General features: G+C 44.1%; 1 non-coding gene across 1 annotated transcript; it reads left to right on the top strand.

The window, feature by feature from the left end:
- Window positions 1-2,485: 2,485 nt before the first annotated feature.
- On the top strand, window positions 2,486-2,567 carry trnal-uag (transfer RNA leucine (anticodon UAG)). The gene has a single exon. It is a non-coding gene; the product is annotated as a tRNA-Leu (tRNA).
- Window positions 2,568-8,228: the final 5,661 nt, after the last annotated feature.

The following is an 8,228-nucleotide window of genomic DNA, read 5'->3' as shown; positions in this document are numbered from 1 at the left end:
CTGTGTCACGTGGGAGCTGAACACCAAATAATATTCATCGAGTTACATCGAAACTGCAACACAGAAACAGGCCATTCGGCCCAACTGGTCTCTGCCGGCGTTTAAGCTCCACACGAGCCTCCACCCTCCCTACTTTATCTCACCCTGTCAGGATACCCTTCTATTACTTTCTCCCTCATGGGCTTATCTGGCTTCTACTTCAATGCATCTCTACTATTTGCCTCAACTATTCCTTGTGGTAGCGCGTTCCACATTCTAACCAGTGTATTAGCGACTATTCCTTCTGTTTATATTCGTTATCCTGCAGAATATTCGATACTGTTTTCAACATCTTCTATTAGCTTTAATATTGGAAGGGTTTAGACTGTTGTAATGGTCGCTGCGATTATTTCCGATTTAATTAATTTCATGCAAATTGAACAATACAAACTAGCAAAACATTTCCTGCCGATATTAAACACACCTTGAGGTGCAATCGTAACGTGTCTGACAACAACTTATAAAGCGACGTCTTTGAAACACGTTGGGGCCACAGTTTGTTTTTGCACAGAACTGAACCTAAATCATTCAAGATGGGATTTTATTTAATGTATCAAAATAAACAATATCTTGCTGTTAAGTTTGGCTGCTCAGTTCCCCAGTGTCAAAGGGAGAATTGTCTGATTTCCTCATTTATTCCACGTAAGGAACAAACACAAACAAAAACACATGCATTAAATCAGAATCAAGTCACAGATGGACAAACAAAGAAAAACAGAGCGAGAGACACAGAGAGGATCGGGAAACACAGTGAAACAGACAAAAGAAATGGATGAAGACAAAATGGCGCCACAATCCTCAAACTCACCGTCTCGACTCAAAGGAAGCTCACATATCAGTGAGAAGATGTGGTGCTTTATCAATGTGATTTGGCGCCGTGTCTTAGCTGGTTAATGCGACTATCTAACTAAACAGCTGATCCTGGGTTTGATTCCCAGCGTGTGTCCTTTTTGTTTCCTAAGTGATATTTACAACTTTGTGAATTTAAGCAACAAAATATCACAGGGCGGAATTGAGGTCCAGATCACCCATGATAAATTAAATAGCGCAGCAGGTTCGAAGGGCTGGATGGTCTTCTCCTGTCCCCATGTTCCCGTCCTGATCAACGTGGAGCTGTCTGACAGGTAAAGAACATCAGACTGACTCCAGATTGAAAATCAGGTGTTCAGAAGGAAGTCCCCTTCGATTGTTGGACAAATTGACCAAATGAAGCAAAGCCCATTGGTACCTTTCTGCCAGAAGAGGTAACGAATGTTACCAGTGGGCCCAGCTATCTCTCGTCATTAAACACATGAGACTCTTAATTTCAGGGTCGTGGGTTCAATCCCCACGTTGGGTGGTTCGCATTTTATTGTTCACAAAGGGTTGCAGGTGCAACCTCTTATCTTCAATTAATGAAATCCAGATATAAAAAACGGATACAACAATGAGCTGTGAGAAAGAAAACCGTGAGCACTGGCAAACATCCAGTCCCGTCCCGATTCTACCTTTTCATTCCCTGCACGTGGGACACGGCAGATTATCTGTTCAATTCGGATTCATTTTTTGCTGTTATTAAATATTAAGAAATGTAATGTTTAGAAGATGACAACTCTGGATCCATGGGCCTCTCTGATCCCTCCTGAACACCCCTCTCCCTCTTTAATTCTCCCTAAGCTCATTGCCTTCTCTGATACGGTCTGTCTCTTACATTCTCCGATACCCTCAGAGAGTCCATGATCCTTTTTGATACCTTGTCAGCGCCCTTTACGTTCTCTGATACCCTGAGTGCCCCTTACACATTGATATGCCCGGAGACCCCTTACATTCTTTGACACCCTCTCACAATCCGTTCCCCCTATCTCAGATCCCCTTGCCCTACCGGATCACCACGAAGAAGCCATTAAACTCCCTGATACCTTCTCAGAAGATTTACAGGTTTATAGTTCAATCTCGGGTTTCGGCAGCTTTCGCTGTTGGGAGAATCCAGAATGAGGGGGCTTAATCTGAAAAGTAGAGCAAAACCATTCAGCTGATAAATCAGGAAGCACTTTATCACAGAAAGTATCGTAGAAATCTGGAACTCTTTTCAACAAAAGGCTTTAGATGTTGGGTCAATTCATATTTTGAAGACTGACATCGATGGATTTTTCCCCGAAAGTGTATCAAGGGATATGTGTCACAGTCGGGGAAATAGAGTTGATGCACAGATAAACCCTGATCTTATTCAATAGCGCAGCAGGTTCGAGGGGCTGAATAGTCTTCTCCTGTCCCCAATTTTCGACATTTATCAACGTCGGGCTCGATGACAAGTTTTTTGAAAAAGTGTTAAATGCAGTAAGCGCTCAGAAAGCCCTTTAAATTCCTTCTTGCACAATTCAAAAGCACTGGACCCAGATGACAAAGAGCAAGAAAGCCGGATTTCAATCACTAGCCTCATGTTTCATTAACGATGAGCTTCTACCGTGGCAGCATGGCCGAGCGGTCTAAGGCGCTGGACTTAGGCTCCAGTCTCTGCGGGGACGTGGGTTCGAATCCCACTGCTGTCAGGATTAGTAGTAATGTTTATTTTGACGTATTCACAGAAAATCGTGGTGCAGTGTCGTCCAGAGGAGAATGCAAAAGAAGCGAAAAGTACAGCAATGAGGATCATGGAGAGTTGCTGCACAAAGGTGGACCATTCGGCCCATCGTGTCCGTGCCGCTTTCAAATTTTTGCAGCGTTGCGATTCTGTATCATGTCCCCGGAGAGACTGGAGCTCTAATCCAGGATTCGTTTCAACAAGGGGATAAGACACGTTTTCATCGGTAAGGGCGGCTCCCGTTTGCATCATTTCCAGCAGAGTTGGTCATGTGAATACGCGTTATTTGTATGTCAGTAAAGGTTCGGGGAATGCCGAGATTGTGAGTTCGATTACCCACTTAGAACAAAGAATCGTTTTGCTTCTGAACAATTCGAACGGAGTTGAAGGAACAATTGGTGTTCTTCAAACTGCATCTCCTTATTGGTGTTGCCACGTGGTTCCTCCGGCCTATCGTGTTCCAATACCAGATGAGAGGTTGAAAGCAGCGCTTCAGCATTCCTTGTTTACTGCAGGGAGGCTGCGGTTTTGGAGCCATCGGCTTTGATTTTGATCCAACTACAAAATGTGGGATTTATCTGGAGCTTTAAACCAGCGCCTCAGAACATTCAGACACGATACTTTCCACCCTGCACTTCAGCATTTACTGTTACAGGAACAGAATTACTACAGCCAAGAATAGGACCTCTGAAGCACCAATGTTCGTACGGCAGAAGAGTGTTTTTTCCAATTGGAAATCTATATGAAAGAACATGCAGTCTGGCAGAGACCGGCGTCCAGCAGATTGAATTTTGCGCGAAGCAGATGATGCGGTTCCTTCATGAGAGTTGTCTGGACTTTAGTGTAACAGCTCCAGGGGTCAAAATGGCCTAACGGGTGTAAGGTGCTGGGTTCAGGTCGCAATCTTCCCTGGAGGCGTGGGCTCCAATCCGAATAATTTAATGATTCTAATAAAGTCGCTTGAGTCGCTTGTTCAGGGACTTGCTCTGATTGAAATGCGATAAGTCAATGGTCCAAGTCCAGCATAAAGCGGGCATCTTCAGTCAAAAATCTCCAATTCATATAAACGTTGAAGAAAACAGAAATATTTTTAATTAATGACTGCCACAACATCTGATTTACGCTGAAATATTATTCATGATTCCAACTAACAGCAACAAGCGTTGCATCAAAATAAAATTAGAGATTTTTACGAAACGAAGTAAAATGAATTCCAGCCGTTTTTTGTCGACTGTTCTTCACAGGGAGAGGAATCAAATTCACAGGAGTCACTTAGATTGTTGAGAGAATGCGCTGCAAACAAGACGGGAACCTGAGCGGGGAAAACCGCACTGAGTGTCGAGTCCAACGGTGGAACCTCCCGCCCAAGGTTTCTGCAGTCGGTGGGAAGGAAGTTGAGGCTGAGGCTGATCAGCGTCACGTGGGAGCAGACCACCAAATAATATTCATCGAATTACATCGAAACTACAGCACAGAAACAGGCCATTCGGCCCAACTGGTCTCTGCCGGCGTTTAAGCTCCACCCGAGCATTCACCCTCCCTACTTTATCTCATCCTATCAGGATACCCTTCTATAAATTTCTCCCTCATGGGCTTATCTGGCTTCCTCTTCAATGTATCTCGACTATTTCCCTCAACTATTCCTTGTGGTAGCGCATTCCACATTCTAACCAGTCTATTAGCGACTATTCCTTTTGTTTATATTCATTATCCTGCAGAATATTCGAGACTGTTCTCAGCATCTTCTGTTACCGTTAATATTGGAGGGGTTTATACCATTGTGATGGTCGCTGCGATTATTTCCGATTTCATGCAAATTGAATAATACTAAACTAGTGAAACATTTCCTGCCGAGACACACCTTGAGGTGCAATCGGAACGTGTCTGGAAACAACTTATAAAACGATGTGTTTGAAACACGTTGTGGTCACAGTTTCTTTTTGAACAGAACTGAACCAAAATCATTCAAGATGGAAGCTTTATAATGCTTAAAAATAAACAATATCTTGCCATTAAGTTTGGCTGCTTGGTTCCCCAGTGTCAAAGGGAGAATGGTCTGATTTCCTCATCTATATCACGTAATAAACAAACACAAACACAAGGACATGCATTAAATCAGAATCAACTCACAGATGGACAAACAAAGAAAAACACAGCGAGAGACAAAGACAGTATCGGGAAACACAGAGAAACAGACAAAAGAAATGGATGAGTACAAAATGGCCCAACACTCCTCAAACTCACCTTCTCTGCTCAAAGGAAGCTGACGGATATCAGTGAGATGTGGTATTTTAGTATTGTGATTTGGCGCCGTGGTTTAGCTCTTCAAAGCACATTATCTACACTATCTAGTAAATAGGTAGAACTTGGGGTCGATTTCCAGCGGTGCCTTTTTGTTTCCTTCGTGATATTTGGTACTTTGTGAATGCAACCAACACAATATCACAGGGCGGAGTTGAGGTACAGATCACCCATGATCAAATTGAATAGCGCAGCAGGTTCGAGGGGCTGAATGGTCTTCTCCTGTCCCGATGTTCCCATATTGCTCAACGCGGGGCTGTATGACAAGTAAAAAAATACAGACAGACTCCAGATTGAAAAATCGGGTCTTCAGAAGGAACTCTCCTCGGACTGTGAGACAAATTGACCCAATGAAGCAAAACCAATTGCTCCCTTCCTGCCAGAATGCTGCCAGTGGGCCCGGCTATCTCGAATCGTTAGCGCATGAGACTCTGATTTTCAGGGTCGTGGGTTCGAGCCCCACGTTGGGTGGTTCACATTTTATTTCTCACAAAGGGTTCCAGGTGCAACCTCTTATCTTCAATTAATGAAATCCAGTTATATTAACGGAACAACAATGAGCTGTGTGAAACAAAACCGTGAGCACTGGCAAACATCCAGTCCCGTCCCGATTCTATCTTTTCATTCCCTGTACGTGGGACACAGCAGATTATCTGTTCAATTCGGATTCATTTTTTGCTGTTATTAAATATTAAGAAAGGTAATGTTTAGAAGATGACAACTCTGGATCCATGAGACTCTCTGATACCTCCTGAACGCCCCGTATCCTCTTTAATTCTCCCTGAGCTCATTGCCTTCTCTGATACGCTCTGTCTCTTAACTTCTCCGATACCCTCAGAGAGTCCATGATCCTCTTTGATACCTTGTCAGCGCCCTTTACGTTCTCTGATACCCTGAGTGCCCTTACACACTGATAAGCCCGGAGACCCCTTACATTCTCTGACACCCTCTGACAATCCGTTCCCCTATCTCAGATCCCCTTGCCAGAACCGGATCACCACGAAGAAGCCATTCGACTCCCTGATACCTTCACAGAAGATTTACAGGTTTATAGTTCAATCTCGGGTTTCGGCAGCTTTCTCTGTTGCGAGAATCCAGAATGAGGCGGCTTAATCTGAAACCGAGAGCAAAACCATTCAGCTGATCAATCAGGAAGCACTTTATCACAGAAAGTGTCTTAGAAATCTGGAACTCTTTTCAACAAAAGGCTTGAGATGTTGGGTCAATTCATATTTTGAAGACTGACATCGATGGATTTTTCCCCGAAAGTGTATCAAGGGATATGTGTCACAGTCGGGTAAATAGAGTTGATACACAGATAACCCTGATCGAATTAAATGGCGCAGCAGGTTCGAGGGGCTGAATAGTCTTCTCCTGTCCCCAATTTTCGACATTTATCAACGTGGAGCTCGATGACAAGTTTTTTCATCAAGTGTTAAATGCAGGATGGGCTCAGAAAGCCCTTTAATTTCCTTCCTGCACATTTCAAAAGCACTGAGCCCAGATGATAAAGAGCAAGAAAGCCGGATTTCAATCACTAGCCTCATGTTTCAGTAATGCTGCACTTCTTTTGTATTGCATGGCCGAGCGGTCTAAGGCGCTGAATTTAGGTTCCAGTCTCTTCGGGGACCTGGGTTCAAATCCCACTGTTGTCAGGATTAGGAGTAATGTTTGTTTTGACGTATTCACAGAAAATCTTGGTGGAGTGTGGTCCAGCGAAGAATGCAAAAGAAGCGAAAAGTGCAGCAATGAGAATCATGCACAGTTGCTGCGCAAAGGTGGACCAATCGGCCCATCGTGTCCATGCCGCTTTCAAATTTTTGCAGCGTTGCGATTCTATATCATGTACCCGGAGAGACTGGAGCTCGAATCCAGGATTCGTTTCAACAAGGGGATAAGACACGTTTTCATCGGTAAGGGCGGCTCATGTTTGTATCCTTTCCAGCAGTATTTGGAGATCAGTGAAGGTTCGGGGATTGCCGAGATTGTGAGTTCGATTCCCACTTGGAACAAACAATCGTTTTGCTTGTGAACAATTTGAACGGTGTTGAAGCTACAATTGGTCTTGTTCCAACGACATCTCCTCATTGGTGTTGCCATGTGGTTCCTCCGGCCTATCGTGTTCCAATAGCAGATGAGAGGTTAAAAGCAGCGCTTCAGCATTACTTATTTCCAGGAGCGAGGCTGTGGTTTTGCAGCCACAGGCTATGATTTTGATCCATCTAAAAAATGTGGGATTTAACTGCAGCTTTAAAACAGCGCCTTAGACGACTCAGACACGATACTTTCCACCCTGCACTTCAGGATCTACTGTTACAGGAATAGAATTACTACAAGCAAGAATAGTACCTCTGAAGCACCAATGCTCGCACGGCAGAAGAGTGTTTTGTCCAGTTGGAAACCTGTATGAAAGAACATGCAGTCTGGCAGAACTGGACGTCCAGCAGATTGAATTTTGTGTGAAGCAGATGATGAGGCACCTTCTTGAGAGTTCTCTGGGCTTCAGTGTAACAGCTCCAGGTGTCAGAATGGCCTCCAGGGTGTAAGGTGCTGAGCTCATGTCGCAATCTTCCCTGTAGGCGTGGGTTCCAATCCCAACAATTTAATGCTTCTAATAAAGTTGCATGAGTCGCCAGCATAGGGACTTGCACTGATTGAAATACGAGAAGCCCAGTGTCCAAGTCCCGCATGAAGCGGACAGTTTTAATCAAAAATCTCCAATTCATAAAAAAAACATTGAAGAAGATAGAAATATTTCTAATTAATAACTGCCACGAAATCCGATTTACGCTGAAATATTATTCATGTTTCCAATTAACTGCAACAAGCTTTGCATCAAAATATAAACAGGATTTTTTAACCAAACGCAGCCGAACGAATTCTAGCCGTTTTTTGAATCCTGTTCTTCACAGGGAGAGGATTCAAATTCAAAATAGAAACTTAGATTGTTGAGAGAATGCTCTGCAATCAAGGCGAGAACCTGAGCGGGGAATAACCGCAGTGAGTGTCGAGTCCAACGGCCTAACCTCCCGCCCAAGGTTTCTGCACTGGGCGGGAAGGAAGTAGAGACTGTGGCTCTCAGCGTCACGTGGGAGCAGAACACCAAAAAATATTCATCGAGTTTCATCGAAACAAGAACACAGAAGCAGGCCATTCGGCCCAACTGGTGTCTGCCGGCGTTTATGCTCCACACGAGCCTCCTCCCTCCCTACTTCATCTAAACATATCAGGATACCCTTCTATTCCTGTCTCCCTCATGGGCTTATCTCGCTTCCTCTTCAATGCATCGATACTATTTTCTTCATCTATTCCTTGTGGTAGCGCGTAC

Source organism: Heptranchias perlo, chromosome 20 (assembly GCF_035084215.1).
Source record: "Heptranchias perlo isolate sHepPer1 chromosome 20, sHepPer1.hap1, whole genome shotgun sequence".
NCBI classification, from domain to species: domain Eukaryota; kingdom Metazoa; phylum Chordata; class Chondrichthyes; order Hexanchiformes; family Hexanchidae; genus Heptranchias; species Heptranchias perlo.
This window is presented reverse-complemented; position numbering and strand designations above follow the sequence as displayed.